Source organism: Cryptomeria japonica, chromosome 5 (assembly GCF_030272615.1).
Source record: "Cryptomeria japonica chromosome 5, Sugi_1.0, whole genome shotgun sequence".
Taxonomy (NCBI): domain Eukaryota; kingdom Viridiplantae; phylum Streptophyta; class Pinopsida; order Cupressales; family Cupressaceae; genus Cryptomeria; species Cryptomeria japonica.
In genome coordinates this window covers 440,540,204-440,561,529 of record NC_081409.1, presented here as the reverse complement: position 1 = coordinate 440,561,529, position 21,326 = coordinate 440,540,204, and positions in this window count along the sequence as shown.

Genomic DNA, 21,326 nt, shown 5'->3' with positions numbered 1-21,326 from the left:
ATTTCAAGTTGCATGAAAGAAGATGTTGTCTTGGAATGGAAATGTATGTAAATATCAAATCTGATGAAGACCCATTTTAGAAGTGGGTGTTTCCTACCACCACAACAATTTTCATATTCGTATTTAAAGTTTAAGGCAGTCGACCAAACAAAAACCAAGAAGATATCTTAAAGCAAGGTTATTGACTAACTAGTTTGCATATTAATTTCAAAGGGTTTTGTTAATTTTCATGTAAAATGGTGACTTTTCACCCCAAAAGGGGTATGGTGCCCATTCAACCACATATATAAGTGGTTAAAAAATGTAGATATAGGGGGGAGAGTCATAAGAACAACATAATGTTGTAGGGATTGAATATCATTCTATATTAGAGAAGTCTATAGGAAGAAGAAATATCATTTTGTGCAAACAATATGTAATGAAGTATTTACAAGTTTAGCTTATGTATGCAATTATTTCCTGAAGATTAATAAACAAGGTTCACTATCTCTTTTTCCAAATATTGGGTACACTTTTGTGTTGATGAGTTATCTTTTTCCTCTTGATAAATATGTTTATAGATTTGCTATGATGTGAATCACATGTTGTTGCATTAGGTGAAATATTGTGTTCTTATTGTTTGTGTAACACATACTCAACCTTCATAGTTCATGAGAAATTATATATTGATTTGATAAGATATTCTATCCACAAAGTGTCATATATATCCCTGGATAGAGGCACTGGTCTGTTATTGATTTTTCAAGGTTTTGATCTATATGCATTCAAGGTCCTTGACAGAAAAAAATTCTTCCCAAATCCTATATGAACTAATGTATGCATATGTCTTTTAGGTCTTGAAAGAAATCTCATTTTCAATATACATTCAGAATCATTTCTTTTCAAAGCATTCAGTTAAAGCACATAATAAAGCATAATTGCAGACAACAATTTGCCAGTTTGCAATTTGCTAAAAGACTTAAATCCACTTTAAATAATATATTTTGTGCTTGAGAGTGTGAGGTACAGTTGCCTAGGTTTAGTGGAGCTTAAAGTGTAGAGGGATTTAGTCTTTGACTATCCCTGTTCGTTGGCTAAGGCTGATTAGACTACTTGAGGATTTGGCAAGTCTTTGGGTTTTCCAATCTGTGGTTTTGGGCACCAACATATTGGCGACTCTGTTGGGGAGTTGTCATACATAGTTTGACATTCACCTAGAAGATTTGGTGTTTTTTCATTGAAGATTTGATAAGTTTTGTTTTCCCCATCCGAGTCACACAACCAATTGGCAACTCTGCTAGGGAGTTGTGATAAGAAGTATTCAAAATTTCTGGGGGTTTCACTTCAGACTCTATTGGGGAGTTGTCTATAGAATTTTAGTTCCAGAATCTCATTTAAGGTGTGCTCTGTTGGAAGGAAGAACCTAGGAGATCAAAAAGTTTTTTTTTTCTCCACGGGAGGTGGTGACTCTACCTAACAAGGTTTTATTAAATTGGTGACTCTACCAAGGGAGAAGGCCTAGAGGGAGATGAAAGATTTCCTTTTTGAAAATGTTTCAAAGAAAACCATTTATTCCAGATGGCATCAAGCCATTCGATCTCAGAAGCTTTCAATGTATTTCAAACAAGTTGTTCCCTAAGCTTTCACAACTTGTATCAAAATTCCATGGGGAATATGATGAATTAGCAATTGATCATTTGGATGTATTTTATATATTCATAAAGGATTATGAGATTTATGTAGAAGATTATGTGATGAAACTATTCATTAGGACATTGAAGGATAATGCAAGAGAATCTTATGAATCACTCCCTACACAGAGCATCTCATCATGGAGGGAGTTGGAGCAATGGTTCCTTGATGTGTTTCATGATGTAGGTGAAGAAGGAAGAATGTGCTATGAGCTAGAGGAAGACCAATAATACACTATGGAAACATAATTATGTGCGTCTCCCTTGGATGAATTTTTAATTATAAAAAAACAAGAAGATGAATCTGTAGTAAATTTATTCATGAGGATGTTCAATATTTATTAGGAGATACCTTCAGATGTCAAGCCTCCATTTTATGAGCTATTAAATAAAATATATAAGTTAGGGCATGACTCTCAGTTGTATAGTTTTCTCAGGTATCTACATGATGAAATTGTTGCAGAAGATAATGGATGCAGGATGAGATCTACAGAGGGAACACAAAACCCTAATGAAGAGGGAAGTTTGGATAATATTGAAGAAGAATCCATTGTTGATGAGACCTATGTGGAAATAGACAACATGCAATATCAAAAGGAAGATTGTCTGCTCAGTAGTGAACAAATTTCAGATCTTTTGGATAGAGAGTATCAAAGAAATGCAGCAAAGGAAAAAGAGGTGTGTCATGGACAATAGATATAATGTGCACATGCACCTAGAAATAGGTTCAAATCTTTTTCAAATCAGTTGTGTGATGACATGACAGAGGATGGCTGTCATTCAAAAAAAACTTTATGTGATGAGTCCTCCTAATTCTCTGATAAATACATTAATGACAATGAGAGCAGATATGATGACCAAAAAATTGAAGTCATATAACTATCAAGATCATTTTAAATGTTTTACAGATCCTCTTTATAATAATGTGGGGATAAATGATGAAATGAAATATTGCCAGAGTATGTCTAACAAAGATCTCTATGTGTTTTCAAATCCACTATATGAAGAATAAGAAATATCTCCAAATGATCAGGAGATCTTATTGAGCAATGACATAAATAACAATGAGGATAATTGGGAGCATTGTTATGGATCAAAAAAGTTGCATTCTCCAAAGCACACTCAGACAAATAAAATTGGTGATATAAATTTTTCAAAAATAAAAGAAAATGTTCATGAGAAAAGTTTAGGGTTTCCAAATAATCTATCTCTCCAACAAAAGCTACAATTGAAAAGTAAGCCTATTTATGAATTTTTGACTTTAGGTTTACATCAATCACATAGGGGAGTAACAAAGCAAAAAAAAATTCTCCCAAATCTAATGTTGATATTGCTAGTGTGATTTCACCTAATCACAACAAGGAAATAAAGGTTGAAAGCCAACATCTCTCGGGAGAAATGGAGAAACCCTATAAAATAGGGATGAATATTGATGTGTTTCCAAATATAGGAGTATTTCAAAGGAAAAACCCTTATAAGGATAAAAGCATGATGGTTTAGAGGAATTTGATTTCCTATATAGTAAATTCAAGAAGGAGGAGTAAAAAAAAATATGTCGGGGATGATTTGGAATGTGTCCATAAAGTAAGGAGAGATAATGTGATATTTAAAAATATTAGAAAGTCTCAAAAGATAAAACTTTATAAATCAAATGATATAATGATTTATAAAAGTTTGATGCCCTGTGTGGTGAAAACAAAAGGAGATTGTTGTGATTATTTTAGCATGGAATATCAAGACAAAAATAAAATATATTATAACATATATGGTAACTATGAAAATATGACAATTGATAAGCTTTACGATGAAATTGGATTGGTTGATGATATGTGCCAAATTGAAATATTTTTGCATGATGAGAACCAGGTGTTTGATCTAGGAAAAATGAGTATTCATGGTTTTGGGACCTAGGGGCCACCAGATGTAGTTTTAATATAATCTACAGAATTGAGGTGATTGGCAATGGTCTACTCTACCAGAGTAAACTAGATTCTTGCTATGCCCGCAAGGGGCATACATCCCTAGACAAAGCCACTATTGGGGCTTCAAATTTCCAAATAATTTCAAGAACCCTACTATTAAAAATGGTGGTCACTTCATGGAATTGACACATAATGGATAATTAATGATTTGAACAACTAGAGTAAAGGAGGATATGAATAAATTAATTCTAATGGACTCCATGAAATACTAGTGTTTTTGATCTGTAGAAAAGATGATATGAACAAAGAATTCAAATGAATGAAAAATGAAAATATAAGAAATACCCATTTCATAAAATCAAGTTTCCAAGCTCCAATAAAAATATTAGATATGTACAATGTGTTTTTGGTTGTATATCATACAGAAGACCGTAAGAAGGCTGAAAAGTCTGTTATTTCGACCTGCATGAAAGAAGATGTTGACTTGGAATGGAAATGTATGAAAATATCATATTTGATGAAGACCCATTTTAGAAGTGGATGTTTCCTACCACAAAAACAATTTTCAAATTTGTGTTTGAAGTTTAAGGTAGCCAACCAAACAAAAATTGAAAAGATATCTTAAAGCAAGGTTATTGACTAACTAGTTTGCATATTAATTTCAAAAGGTTTTGTTAATTTTAATGTAAAATGGTGACTTTTCACCCCAAAAGGGGTATGGTGCCCATTCAAACACATATATAAGTGGTTAAAAAATGTAGATATGGGGGGGAGAGTCATATGAACAATATAATGTTCTAAGGATTGAATATCATTTTGTATTAGAGAAGTCTATAGGAAGATGAAGTGTCATTTTGTGCAAGCAATCCGTAATGAAGTATTTACAAGTTCATCTTATGTATGCAATTATTTCTTGAAGATTAATATACAAGGTTCACTGTCTCTTTTTCCAAATATTGTGTAGACTTTTGTGTTGATGAGTTATCTTTGTCCTCTTGATAAATCTGTTTATAGATTTGCTATGATGTGAATCACATGCTGTTGCATTAGGTGAAAGATTGAGTTCTTATTCTTTGTGTAACACATACTGAACCTTCATAGTTGATGAGAAATTGTCTCTTGAGTTGATAAGATATTCTGTCCACAAAGTGTCATATATATCTCTGGATAGAGGCACTGGTCTGTTATTGATTTTTCAAGGGTTTCATCTGTATGCATTCAAGGTCCTTGACAAAAAAACATTCTTCCCAAATCCTATATGAACTGATCTATGCATATGTATTTTAGGTCCTGAAAGCAATCTCATTTTCAATATACATTTACAATCATTTCTTTTAAAAGCATTCAGTTAAAGCACGTAATAAAGCATAACTATAGACAAAAATTTGTCAGTTTGTAATTTGCTAAAAGGCTTAAATTCACTTTAAATAATCTCTTTTGTGCTTGAGAGTGTGAGGTACACCTGCCTAGGTTTATTGGAGCCTAAAGTGTAGAGGGATTTAGTCTTTGACTATCCCTGTTCATTGGCCAAGGCTGATTGGACTGCTTGAGGATTTGGCAAGTCTTTGGGTTTTCCAATCCGTGGTTTTGGGCACCAACATGGTATTCTGTGTTTCTGGGTTAAAGGCAAATTTCATTCTTCAAGTTTTCTCATATAATTTGTATCATACTAATGTTGACCCTAGCTTGTTGTTTGTCTGTCTGAAAAACTTTCACAGCCTTATCAGTTTTTGTAGAATGCTTGTCAAAGAATATGCTTGTCAAACAAAGACAATATGACTATTGATTTGTTGTCTTTGCAAGTTGCCTCAGGAGATTTGAGCAAACATTGTGTATTCATTAAATTCATTTTTTAGGCACCTAACTTTCTATCTGCTTAATGAATAAATTTGTCTTTCATGTTTTTAGAAAATTTTGAGAGGTAGGAGAGTATTCTCTTGTCAGCATAGACAATAAAAAATCTAGACCATTGAGGCTTTTTCCTAAGTTTGAGATTTGTATATCTTTAGCGGGTCTGCCCTCCCGAGGAGCCTTTAAGGCCAAAGCCATTAGGGCCGGTGAGAGGGGAACGACCCAAGTGGGAACGGCTAAATGACAAGTACTCCAAACCACTATAAAATAAATGTGATTTGATGAAAATCAAGTCAACAACAGTGCTTAGGAATAGATTTCCTTTGTACCTTTGGGTATATTAAACCTTGATTTTCAAGACTGGGAGACCTCTTAATTGAGTTTATACCCCAATGCGTCGAACGGATCCCTTACTAGTTCCAATTAAAATTAGAAGCTACCTAGTTCACCTTTGAAAGAGGGGATAATATTTATGCAAGAGAAATAGTAACTCTCCCAAGATATTTTCCATATCATGCCCCCATTAGAGTTTGATGTCGGCTAATGAAGTGTTGAGAATCCATTGTGTGAGACTCAACGATCATATTTTGATTAGCTATTGGGTGTGTACCTAAGTCAGCAAGCAAAGGTTTTCTTCTCTCACTAATTTCCATAGGGTTAGCATGTTATGATTAGAGTCATTATACATATTGCATGTTTACTGTGTTTTCATCCCTGATACTAAAACTGAAATACCAAAATTGGAGAAAACAATAAACAACTCAGTAGTCAAAACACTGTCTGTGTCAAAACAAGTCTATCCTAGTCAAAACTTTGTTTGTGTTGAAACTAGTCTATCTTAGTCAAAACTCTATCCATGTCAAAACTAGTCTATCCTAGTTGAAACTTTGTCTATGTCGAAACTAGTCTGTCTTAGTTGAAACTCTATCTGTGTCACAAACTATTCTATCTCAGCTGTCCAAAAAAATCAGTCCATCTCAAAACTAGTCATCGTTAGTCATTAAAAACTTGGTTTGTTAGAAACTTTGTCTCTATCCCATAAACTGTCGTACGAGTCTTCTGATTTATCATCCTACTACATACCTTCTCTAGTAAGAAATTTCATCAGGTCTAACAGTTTGTCGTTTGAGCCTCAGTTTTGTGTCATATGAAACCTGATAAACAATCGTCCTTCTTAGGGAATTATCGTCTAGTCTCTGATTCTATGTTGTACTTAACACCATTACATTCATCAGTTTGTTGTTTGAGGTTGCGAACATAGGCAGAAACTCGTATGAAATTTTGTTTCTATCATCCTAAAGCTATTAAACTATCATCTGGTCCTATAAAACCTGTTGTACAAATCTCTGATTTTGTCATTCCAAAATAGTCAAACTTGCCTAAAATAGTGTACAGCGAGCATAAAACTGGTTTTCATTTCTGAGCATAAACAAATCTGAATAGTGTACTTATGTCATTGTGTTGCATGATTTTGTCGATCATCTTTCAACTAGTTCAATCAACCATTTATCAAACTTAATTCACTTAGATAACGTCTTACATATGATAGATCATTCCTAAAACCTGATTGAGTCTTAGTCACTTCTCTTAAATCAAACTAGGTAACTTAGATAAATGTCTTACATAGGATAGATCTTTCTTGAAACAAGACTAAATCTTAGTTGCTTCTCTCAATCAATAAGTTAAACGAACAACTAGCTCCAAATTTGACCTTGACTTCCGCATCACAAACAGCTCTAGGTCACATTAGTCAATATAAATGCTTGTTCAAACTAGAAGCTCTTCTACAAATTCTGACAAGAGTAAGAAGCCCATGGCTACCTTGGCTCAACAAATTCAAGATCTCAAGAAAGAAATATATGACATTCAATCACAACAAAAATATTCAATGACCCCTCTTGAGATAAAAATTCATGATATTAAGAACACTAGACTTCAAGAAATGCTAAAACAATTACAAAGGATGGAACATAAAGTAATTGAAAATCAAAAGTTAAATCTCATACAAGATCACAAGACACCTTTACCAAGACAAAAGGACATCTATTCCCTAGATAGATAGTTTACACCTTTAGGGCAATCTATTGAGTGAAATTTGGAAGAGCTTCTTAAGAATAATCTTATCATATTACCTAAAAAGACCACATGGGGATGTGAAGTTTTGAGTAAATATTGTGCATACCATAGGCATAACGAACATAAGAATTCAATGTGTATTGAATTAAAACATAAAATTCAAGACCTCCTTGATGATGGTGTTATTGAAATCAAAGATCCTAATAATTCACCTAAAGAGAAACCATATGTCATTACCAAACATGATCAAAATGATGAACCTGTGTCTAGAAATGGACCACATATAGCCTCCATTTATTCCAAGATGATCCCCTTCCATCTCAAGAACAAAGCATGCTTCCTAAGAAAGATCATGATGCCTCTTCTACCTTTTCAAACAAACCTATTCAAAATGAAGAGTCAAATACTCTATCCAATGGTCCTCTTCCATGTCAAGATCAAAGTATGCCTTCATCTACTTGTCATAATTCTCCACATTCACCTCAAGGATCCATCATGCCTACAAATCCCTCTCATGATCCTACAAGTCAACATATTTATAAACATAAAGGGGTAGACCTTCACAAGTAAGAACCCATCCATGTTAAAGAAACTATTAAGGTTCATGGCCTTAGTGACATTTCTCAAGATGGTGGTATCCTTACTAAACCAAAATCTAGGTACACATCTTCCCCTTCATCTTTTCCATCCATTTTAGGACCCTATATTCCTCCATCCCTTGTACAGGATCAACAAAGGCATACATATTCACGTACCTTCCATCCATCTAGAAAGACACAAAGCTTCACTGAGCAAAAGAAAGCAAAATCAAAAGCTATATGGGTTCCTAAGGTAGTGGTAGAAGCAATGTGTTCCAAGAAACTACAAAAGCATGAAAAATCAAAAACTATGTGGATCCCTAAGCATCTCCTCGAAGCACAACAGTCTAAAGAAAAATCCAAATCAACAACCAAGATTGTTGTTCCTCCATCCAAACCTTCCAAATCTATTTCTCCATCAGCTCCTTCATCTATTTTGGATCTTTATGCCCCCAAATCCCTAGTTGTTCCTTCATCCAAATCTCAAAATCTGAGATCCACTTTTCCTCCATCAATCCACTATCCCTCAAGATGTGTGCCAATGATGATACCTTAAATGTTTCCATTTGCTCATACACCAAATTTTCAATATCTAATCCATTATCCAATGCCTCTTTTTCATCCTTCCATACCCCTTATCCAATCCTTTGCATAAGAATTTACCCTAGTTTCATCACAAAATCCAAAAAACTAAGGAAATCAACATTGGAGATGTTGGACATGTATACTAGGCCGAGTCCTTGGAAAGACATATTTATGATGGACTAATGAACTACCTACACAAAACTCCTTGACCCTATGAACAACATGCACCTTTAACGATATCATATCTAAGGGCTAGGTTAGTTTAGCATTTGATTTCTACACTACATATCATAATCTTAAAAGCACTGCATCACATATAGTTTGTTTTTCAATTCATCTCATTCATAAAGTTTTTTTGCATTTGCATATAGCATCATCAGTTAAACAAGGCAACTGTCCAAGTTTATCTTTTGTTTGCATTCAAGACAAACAAGGGTTGTCTCCTTTCTTAGATATTCAGACATGAAGTCCTTGAGGTCATAAGGTCATTCATTTTCAACATTACCCTTTGGCGACGCTTTACTTATGGTTGGGTAGTGATTTCACTATTTGAGACTTGTTAACCCAAAATCTATCAATTTCTATAACTCAAACACATTAAAAAATCTCTAATTCATTCTAGACACATAGTTGAGCATATGACTAATGAAAAATCTAAAAATCTACTTTAGCGCCACTGTAATTGTCACACCCAAGTAGGTTTCATTACTTAGAAGTCAAGGCACGAAAAAAAAAAAGAATAGAAAAGTGCTACGCCAAATATTCATCTCAAGGCAAAAGAGCAATGATATATAATTGAAATATCATGCATACAAGTGCAACAAAAATATTGACTATGGGACCATGCGAGTAACTCCATCAGGGCTATGAATGCCTACTAGTAATGGAAAAATATTCAACAAATTGTAGTCTATAACCTTATCAAAGCTCTAAAAGATTGCTGACAATGAGGCTCTATTCGGGATTCTTTTGAAGCTAGAATAATCCACGTAGCTAGTCATATAGGATACTAAGGATCTTTAGTGAACACAAGAGTGGGAATTAACTCATTTGCACTCACATGGGCAAAAGAAGATCAAAGTTTCAAGAATCCATGGGGAAGTTTTCTGGATCTCCATTTGTAAATCATAGTCACTAAGTGTTTTGATTTGGATGTTCCAAGGGACCTTAAGGATTGATTGACAGCTTATCTATGAAATGTTTTGTACCTCCAATTCAATTGGTGTATTACAAAGTTCTAAACAAACATGGTTATCCTTGTTCGAATAGGAAATGCATCTTCATCATGCATATTGCATTAACATAGGTCATATAAAAAATTCATTGTCTCCACATGTATTCTATAGGTCATCATGTCATATAGTTCTATATACTGGGGGCATAGCTGAGAAAAATCTTAAAAATCATAAAATGTTCTGAACAAACTCCTAAAAATCATAAAATGTCCTGAAGAAAATCTTAAAAATAAAAAACTCACAATTTTTTTTTGACAAAATCAAAGCAAGAAACCATAGACCATCCATCAAACCAAATCAACCACAAACAATCTCTCAAAGTCTGCAGTCAAACTTATCGCATGTCTTGTTAATCAATCTATCAAACTCTATCAAACATCAACATGTCCTATATAAGGAAGGGTACACTCAAAACCAAATAGATCGGTCTTATATGGGGTACTTACTCTTTGAAACTAGACATTCCTATCAATGATCATCAAATCAAAACAATGAAATAGATCAGTATGGCAACTGGATTTTGTCTAGGTTAGTCTTATCTCTTGTACTAAAGTGTTGCATCTTTGATTTCACTTGTACATATATTTTAGTCACTTTTGTGACATCCTGATTCTTTTAGAACCTTCATGGCTTGAAACTGATCAATGTCCTAGTCTTAGGGTAATTGACTGAGCAATTAACATGTTCTAAGAAATGTCAACCAAGTCATCACTCTGTAAGTGATAACCAGTTGTCCAATCTGAGTCAGTCACCTGTCTCCTAAATACTGAAGAGTTTTATCATTGAGTACACAAGCAAAACAACATTACTGAAAACAATCACTAAATAGTTTGAGATATGCATGAAATCTTTCTTTGTGTGCTATCTTTTATATTGGCTTTCGATTATTATTCCCTCTAAGTAACTTGAGGAAGTCTATATTGACTAAGAGGAGCAAGGATTGGGGGCATAATATTTTCTTTTTTTTTTGCTTGTAGGAATGATTTGGATGATCTAGAAACATCTAATCAGTTGGGTGTCTATGATAAGAGCCTTCACATCAAGGTGAAATCACCACACATACCTTGAATCCTCTTATTTTTATCCTACAGGGAGGTTGGCATCATTTCTTTGTTTGTTTTGAGCAAATTTCTTTAAATGTGTAATCCGGATGCATGCGTAATCTATCCAAGGATATGAATGAAAAAAGGGTCATTGCGGACAAGATAATTAATATTGCACATGAAAAGGAAGGAACTCTATTTTGCTTGCTATGTTTGTAAATGCTCAGTGATGAATATTAAGCATTCCAAATCAAGTAACTAGTTTAAGTTTTCGTTCATTTTGCATTTTCTGCATTTCAAGTGATTTTTTCATGATAACAATGATCTTTTTATCTTCTGAATGAGAGTTTGAAGTATCATCATTTCTAAGCTAAGTGGTCTCTTTTTCATCATTTCTCTGATCGAGTACTTGTGTATTAATATGTTACCTACATACATAAGCATTTTATATAGATTCATAAATTCATTTGCATTCATATTATTGCATAGAAAAAAAATAAACAATTTGCATTACTAGTTACTCATTTTCATCATTTATTTGCATATGAAAAGAAACAAAAACAAACATTCATATTCATTTGCATTACATACATCCATACTGAACAAATATGCATACATATAGAATAAAGCATATAGAAGAAAACATCTCATAAATCAATCGACACAAGTACAATGAAATCAAATCAAGATCTTGTATATATAATCATCAATATGTCAAAGTACAAGTGATATAACTATCATATACAATCTCCCATCTGAGCAAGAATCATATGGGATACAAAAAATGGGGTATCTAACAAAATATAAGAGCTTTAAAAATCTTGCTCTTTGCTTCTCCCTCATCACTAGGTGGTGGAGGAGGTGGAGCCTACTGACCCACATCCTGCCTTGGTGCCCAAGCTCCCTTAGATCAAGCCATATATTGAGAATATGGAACAACATGCTACGCTATAAGAACAACTACGCTATACACTGCCACATAATATGTATCCTAGCTAGTCCAGTACAAAACCTTCTGCTGAAGAGCTTCTCGCTCTACCCTCATCCCTGTGACCTTACGATTGCACTCTGCTCTGAGCTCCACCAACTATCGATCCCACTCTACAAGCTGTGTCTGAGCCACTATCAACTATGACTGTAGACCTACTAATCATGCTCTCATTGACCATGCTACATCAGCTGCCCCAATCTCCTTCATAGGATCTCTGCCTCCATCTCCACCCTGCTCATCCCTCCTCTATTGTACCTATCTAGGATATACTTGCTTCTCTTCTCCTCCACTCTCCGCTATCCTAACACCATTCCTCCTTACACCAACAATTCCTAGAGATCCGCCCTCTCCTCTTTGATTTTGTCTCCCCCCAGCTAGTATCTTGTTGCTGCTCACACTAGGATCACCACCTGCCCACCTAGGAGCCTCTGCTCTCTATCCCTGTCCCTGTCTCTCTCCCTGTTCCTGTCCCTATGCCTGAGTAGGGGCATCATCCTCAATTTCCTCTATGAGAGGCGCGTGCTTGAATAGATCTGTAAATCTAGGGAATGGATGCTGCTAGAACCAATCCCTATACTAGGGAAATACCCATGCATCTATAATATCATCCAAGTAATCCCATTGAAGTCGTTGTAACCCTATCAGCTCCTGCATGCTCAAAGCATAGGACAACCTAGGGGCCCATCCTTGTCTCTTCTTGTCTGCATAATGAGCGTATGCAGTAAACTCCTGTGAAATCTTGTGAGGCCTACTATACTCCCTCATGACCCGAGATACAATGAATCAGTCAATAACCATCACAGATCTGCCCATAAGAGGATGAGTCATGAACATATCTCTCTGCACATCTCTCCAGTCATCCCAAAGCTCTAGACCCTTGTATGGTCTCCATACGACAACTATCAAGTCATCTAGCTGTCATCTCCAGTACTCCATCTTGCCCAAATGGGGCTGAATAATGTATCCTGAATATCTATAAACAATAAACTTATGTGGATCTCTTTGTGTCATCCACTATAGGTCTACAAACTGTGATATGCTCCTAGGTCCATATTTGTAAAATCAATACCCCTGCTGCCATGCTCTTCCCCTCCTTTTACATAACCTCATGCATCTCATGATACATGTGGGCTAATACACACGAACCCAATCCTAATCTCTTAGGGTGATCCACAAGCCTTTGCAACATCCTAGCCCAGCTGCATAAGAAACCCTACTATCCCCTATCTAGCATAATGAAACAACCAATAAATCCTACCAAGACACAAGCCAGTGGAAACTCCTCACTATACCTAGTCATCATATCATCCTAGTTGATAGCATGCATAAGGATGTCCTCATTGTGAAATACCTGTCTCAAAGCTAGTAAGCCAGGACGCTATGCAGAATCGTAATCAACCTTATCCCCAATGAATGGAATCCTAAGAATCCTATAAACATCCTCATGGAGTGATGGTCATCTCCCCAACTAGTAAATGGAATGTGTTATGCTCAAAATGAAATCTCTCCACAAGTGATGTGAGCATCCCATGATTCACATGGATATCTGGCATCTATAGAAGGTGGGTAAACCTGCACAAGTCAATATGTGCTCTGTCTATATTAGATAATTCACAAACTAGCCTCATAGTAGGAGGATAGACGCATCAGAAAAGAACATGTGGAAATTGAACCTGCACGAATCAAACAATAGAGCATCAAAAAGTCATTCCAATTCACTATAAGACAATTTAAACATCATGCAAATCCAAATACATCAATTGCTAAAACAAATTTCATGTTTACACCCTTAAAAAAGCTCACCATTTTTCATACAACATTTCACAGTGCAGGCAGAAACTCATATGAGTCAGGAATAGGTATAGCATGACAAAAGACTCTGATACGATAAAAGACATATACACAAATGACAAAATGGTCTTCTAAGCAAACTTTCATATGATACACGAGGATGTCTAGCATGACAAAACTAATGGCCTGAAACCATAAACTACTAGAGGACAGTTTGTCGTATGAGACATATTGTTGTCTCGCACAAAAAAATGACACAGACCAAATTTTAATAAACACAAAAAGTAAAAAATTCAACAAAAAATTCAAAATTGATGACATAAACAGGCATAAGATTAGTCACTCACCGCTAGCTCATAATTCTGCAGTCGATTATGATGTATCTAGTGCTCAAATTGATGCTCTTGGATTGAAATGACCATTTTGCTTTGCAGAAGGCTTTTTGAATTTTCAAACTTGGAGAAGTTAAAATGAATTGAAAATGACACTTTTACCCCTTACATAGCCAAAACCCTAATTTTTCAACTTGCTCCGATCGACATGAAAATTGTACCCTTAGCTAATTTGACCATTTTGATTCCATTTTCGGGATCGAAATTGAAATCTGAGATCATTCTCCTAGTCAGTTTAAATATAATTTGGACCACTTAGCACTTTTCATCAAATGCTCATTATTTCTCCAATTCGCGCTCATTTTCTAATGAATCAACGCTATATCTCAATTTATTCTACAAATCATTCTTCACACTCAATTTCTCATTAATCAACGCTAAATATTCACATATTCCCCTAAATCATTTTTTGTGCTCAAATCATTATCATCACCAACAATTGCCTAAAAATCATATACCCTCGCTATCTTTTGATTTTGCTCCCAAGGGAGCATACTCATGACCTCATGACCTCACATCTTCAAAGCTGATAAAATCTTCAAATCTTCATTAAAAGTCAAGCAAAACAATCTTTTCAACTAAAGAAAATCAAACAAATTCTTATTGCTAAGGGGCATCTTAGCTTCATTTCTTCATATCAAGTTGAGATTCCTTAGTCATCTGAGTCAAATCAATCTCTAGGGGCACATCTGTTTCATCACTTCAAATCAAGCTAATATTTGTCTTCATCTGAAGAAGTCTCTTAATGTTAATTAGTTTCATCACTTTTCATCAAGTTGATTATTTGTTTAAACTCAATCAAAAGTTTAAAGAGTATCTTTGATCACATGCTCAATCTAAGTAGGTGTTTAGTTTCATTGCATCAAATCAAGATGGGCAGTTTATCTTCGCTCATCGTGTCTTGATCCATCAAGTTCAAGATCAATTTTATCTTCTCTCATTGTGTCTAGTTCAATCAAGTTCTAGATCACTAAGATCTGCTTCTTGATCAATCAAGTTCAAGTTCAGTATCTTTTCTCTCTGTTGGTCCTAGTTCAATCAAGTTCGAGATCAGTATCTCTTTAATCAACTCTGTTCAACTTCATCACTTCAAATCAAGCTAAACGCCTCGCTCTTCATCTGGTTGGTGATCAATCAAGTTCAAAACTAGTATCTCCTAGACATCAACTATTCTTTGAACCAACGCGTTGCTCACACATTTATTCAAAGAGGGCCAAATGTAATACCCTAAAAATGGTCACCTAAACCATGGGCCCCTAATTTAGACAACATCACCAAGGTCCTAACCAAAGGCAATTAAATCAACTTTGAGCACACAATTAATTAATTCTTCAATCATCAAATGTCACATGGTAAATGAATTAGTCTATATTAATTAAATATTTTTTTAATTAATTAAATCATTCCAAGAAAATCATTTTGATCAATTATCCTATTTAATTTATTAAAAATCCTAGCATATTTAATTAATTAATAAATTTTCCATTTAATCATAAAAAAGGAATTAATTTATTACAAAAGAGGAATCAACATGTAAAGCAAGAGTAAAATTGAAAATAAAATAAAATAATTGAATTGAGAGAGAAATCAAACTTGAAATCAGAAAAACAATTAAAGGAATTTTATCATTCTCTAAAATTGGAACTCAAATCTTTTGAGAAAAGAAGTTCAGTTGCATTGAAAAGACTCTTTTCTTGAATAAATCAAAGAAATATACATGGAATTACCTATTTTTATCTGAAGTGCATGAAATTAATTAATCTATATCTATAATGCAAACACAAACCTCTTTTATGAATGCTATCTATATCTCTAATGAAAACTCAAACCTCTTTTATGAATGCATTTCAATTCAACTATAATTGGAATCTATCTCAAGGTTAAATGAATCTGATTTCTCAATTATTTCAATTATCCTAAATTGTGCTTTTTCTTGATCTCTCTTGTGATTCTCTATAAATTCAGCCTTCATCTCTTATCCAAAACACCTTGGAGATTTATTGTTATTATGCAGTTTTTGCTCTAGAGTCATTGAAGATATTGTGCTTGCTTTTTGAGTTTATTGCATCTTAGTTTATCTTTTTCACATATTTAGTTCAATTATGATTGCTTGAATTCATATAGCCTACTATTCATCCATCTAGCATAATCTTGCATCCATTTAGCTTAATATCATGCTCATATAGATTAAATCCTTCATCTTGGTGTAGTCTAGTCACTGGTATTGCTTATACAAATTTGAGAGCAATCTTATACTCACATCTTTTAGAAGACAATTGGTCAATTTGTTATGGTTTTCATATTCATGCTTATATCTGTCTAACCATACATGTAATAACTTAATTGAAGTGTTGTGTCTTGTAGCTTACAGACTTATTCCATTTTTTCACACACATAGTTATCACTTGTCATCATATTCTTCATATAAATCACCTGGTCGAACGTTGGTCATCTACCAGATAGGTCTCTACAACTATCATGCATGGTAACCAGTTTTTCATTTCCAAGTTACTGCAAAGAAATGGTGCGAAATTTTTTTAAAAGAACTTTATAACTCAGTCATGGATCTTCATGCTGGTAAATCGGTCAATCTACAATGGTCAATCTGACATTGACTTGCATGCTAGAAAGTGACTCATTTCTCAGCCAATAGGAAGATTTTGTGTTAGTCATGATTTTACACCTCAACACGGCGGTCCCACCTTCTAACCTTGACCACCTGATAGGGACACGTGGTAGCATCACATGATTCCACGAAGGTTAAGTTCCCCGTATCTTCCATCATGGTATAACAAGAGCCATCAAATCTGCTTGAACTTTATCTTCCATGTTGTGATGACCGTCAACCTTAACAACATAACCATTGAGCATCTTTTTGATGTGATTTAGACATAGTCATCCAATTAGCCCATGTGCAAAATTTTGTACCTCTAGTAGCTTGAGCTATAACCAATTTTCATTGCCTTAGGACTTAGGACTTAATAAAAATTAATAGCCGAACTATAGTCTATGGGGGGGAAATAAATTGAAGTGCTGGACTTAAGGAAAATAACATGGGATTGACAAAAATATTAACGCCTAGGAGAAAAATGACAAGGAGAATTGTTAGGATAACCAGTGGATGACTGAGAGGGGGGTGAATCAGTTGTCAACATATTATAAAACTTTAAGAACACAAAACCTTTTACTGAAATGCATAAACCAAATATTGGAATAGCACATATAACAATTAAGTGTAAACATAAATCATAGAACAATTACCAACCACCCATAACACATAACACTGATATTTGTACATGAAAAACATGGTAAAGGGAAAAACCATGGTGGGAAACCCATAGTCAGATGATACTTGTACAACAAGTATGTGATTACAATAAGAGGGGCCTAGACATGCACAAAGGCCAACAACCTAGAGTGCAGTGCTCATCACAAAAGGATCCTCACTGACTACAAAAGCAATCCAGACTACAATTCCAAAAGATGAATGAACTGCAAGAATAACATCTCCTATTGCTGAGTACAGATTCAGTTAAGCTCAATACCAAAGGTCTTAAATCTCTTTCCCAAACCCAATTTGATCACCTATGATCAACCAAAACCTCAACATATAATTCCAACTTTATTTGCACACAGATAATCCCATAACCCATACCATGCCACTATCTACAAAGAGATCTTACATCATATTTATACCAACCCGTGACCTAAAAAATTAGGTTGGCCACCTAAAAGATAATACAATAGATCCATTAAATAATCCCACAAACCAATGATAAACCAAGTCATCCTAAGACCAAAACAACATAAACCAAAAAAAAATCCAACCGGTAACGCATAAACCAACACGTTACATATACTGGTCCATAACCTAGCAGAATAACACTAGACCCAAAATAGGTCACCGTAAGCCAAATGAAACACCATGAATAACTAGAACATGAACATGATAACCATCAGCATCCTGATAACCTTCTAGAAGCTGCACCAACACCACTTATCAGATTCACCAAAAGATCTTCAACAAAACATTATCGATAAAACCCTTACCACTAACCAAAAGGCTTACTAGACCATATGATAGCATTTGGATCATCAAATCCTGAACCAACTGAATGTAATATGCATCAGGAACACTTGAATAACCAATCTAAACCAATTCCAACTGTTAGACCAAACTGGATACAAATCTCTAAATCAATAGCAAAGACCAACCACTCTACTTGAAGTCGATAGACAACCAAAAACTAGTGTTGACATCAATGACAAACATCAATGCAACACATAATTAATTCCTCCAAATTGCCAACAATCTCCCCCTTTGGCATTGATGGCAACGCTAGATGTGAAAAACATCCAAGTACCAAGAAATGCCCTCTCCAAGATGATATGACAATAAAGTTCCGAACTAAGAGACCAAACTCCTCCTGTGAATGATATCCCTGTTAATCTTTGTTTTTCACATAAATATCTCTCCCCCTTTGACATCAATGCTAGAAATATGACATAAACATCAAAGAAAAGTCATAAATCCTCTGAACCACATAGTTGGCTACTCCCCCTAAGTAGTAGCACAAACTCATCAATCTAGAATGAATGATGGCACTGATAAATGCATATCAGACTAATTCCAATAAACATCACTCAAGTCTCTATTGGAAGGGAAAAACCTCCCAATCTATCTTTGAAGGACTCAAATGATTAGTTAGGGAAAGGTTTAGTGAAGATATCTGCAATCTGCTCTTTAGTTTTCACATCAACCAGTCTGACTTCATTTTCTTCCACCTTCTCCTTCATAAAATTATACTTGATAGAAATGTGCTTAGTCTTAGAATGCAATACAAGATTCCTTGATATCTCAATAGTAATAGAGTTATCATAGTGAATAACTATCAATTCATTGCAATCTATCCTTATATCCTTCAACATTTGTTTCATCCATAGAACTTATGTACAGTTAGTAGCAACAACAACATACTCAGCTTTAGTAGTAGATAAAGAAGTACACGATTGTTTCTTGTGTTCAACAACTCAGTTAACCAGAGGACAACTGAGAGGGGGGGGATTGAATCAGTTGTCAATAGATTATAGAAATTTAAGCAATAAATCCTTATTACTAGAATACAAAAACCAAATACCAGAATAACGGATATAATAGTTAAGAACAAATATAAACCACATAACATTTACCAACCATCCACAAAAGATAACACCAAGATTTGTACGTGGAAAACCCGATAAAGGGAAAAACCACGGTGGAAAGCCTACCCATAGTCAGATAATACTTTTGTGGTAAGTATGTGATTACAATAAGAAGGCCTGCACATGCAAGAAGGCCAGCAACCTAGAGTGCACTGCTCATCACAAAAGGAGCCTCATTGACTATAAAATAAATCCAGACTACAATCTAGAAGAAGAATGAACTGCAAGAATAACATCTCCTATGCTTGATGACAATTTCGGTTAAGCTTAGTACCGAAGGTCTTAAACCTCTTTCACCAACCCAATTCAATCACCTATGATTGGGAAAAAGCCTCTACATATTATTACAACTTTATTCGCACATAGATAAACCCATAATCATAATCCTATTAATCCCATGATCTACAAAGAGATCTTACATCACATTTATACCAACCTAGGACCTAAACAATTAGGTCGGCCACCTAAAAGATAATACAATAAATTCATAACTTAAACCCATAATCTAATGATCAACCAAGTTGTCCTTAGACCAAAACAACATGACCCAATCAATAAACCCAACCGGTAACACATCAGGATGATCCACCAACACATTACATAAATCAGTCCATAACCTAGCCAAATAAGATAGCATTAGGTCTGGACCCAAATCCAACACTACTGATCAACAGGAACATGAACAAGATAACCAATAGAATCCCGAAATCCATCTAGAAGCCATACCAACACCACTTATCATGTGCATCAAAATATCTTCAACAAAGATCTGTCGGTAGAACCCTTACCGGTGACCAAAAGGCTTACTACAACAAATGATAGCTCCTAAGTCATCAAATCTTGAACCAACTTATTGTGACATCCATCTAAATAGCATGAATGATAGATCTAAACTAAGTCCACAATCCAAAGCATACCAAATCAATATCATAAACCAACCACTCTACCAGAACCTACCAGAAGCTAGCAAACAACCAAAATAGTTAGTGTTGCCATCAATGATAAAAGATGAATGCAACACATAATCAATTCCTCCAATTGCCAACAATATCCCCCTTTGGCATTAATGGCAACACTAGATATGAAAAACATCCAAGTGCCAATAAATGTCAAACAAGTCTCCTCCAAACAAAGACAATCAACATTCTCCCAAAAGATGATATAACAATGAAGTAACAAAGTCTCCCTATGAATGATATCTCTATTAAGCTCTTATCTCTCCCCTTGAATAATGTTTTGTTAAGCTCTGTTTTGCACATATATCTCTCCCCCTTTGATATCAATGCCAGAAAGCTCACATGAACATCAAAGAAAAATCATCAATCTACTAGACCAAACACTGAACTACTCCCCCTGAGTAGTAGCACCAACACATCAATCCAGAATGAATAGTATCTTTGTAAGTGCATGTCAGACTGATGCTAATCAACATCATTCAGGTCTCTACTAGAGGGGTAGAAACACCCAATCTATCTCTAAAGTACTCAAATGATTTCTTAGGCAAAGGTTTAGTGAAGATATCTGCAATCTACTCTTTAGTGTTTACATAAACTAGTCTAACTTCATTTGCTTCCACCTTCTCCTTCAAAAAGTTATACTTGATAGATATGTGCTATGTCTTAGAATGACATACCAGATTCTTTGATATATAAATAGCAATAGACTTATCACAGTGAATAACTACCAGTTCATTACAATCTACCCTTATATCCTTCAACATTTGCTTCATCCATAGAACTTTTGTACAGTTATTAGTAGCAATAACATACTCAGCTTCAGCAGTAGATAAAGATGTACATGACTATTTCTTGCCGATCCAAGAAAAAAATTTCTTTCCAAGAAAGAAATCTCCACCAGATGTGCTCTTCCGGTCATCCGCACTCTCATGATTCTCTCTAGGATCACTCTGATATCTTAATACAATACAAACTGCATTCATTATATCTAGTCTTGTTTGAGTCAAATATAACAAACCTCCAATCATAGACTT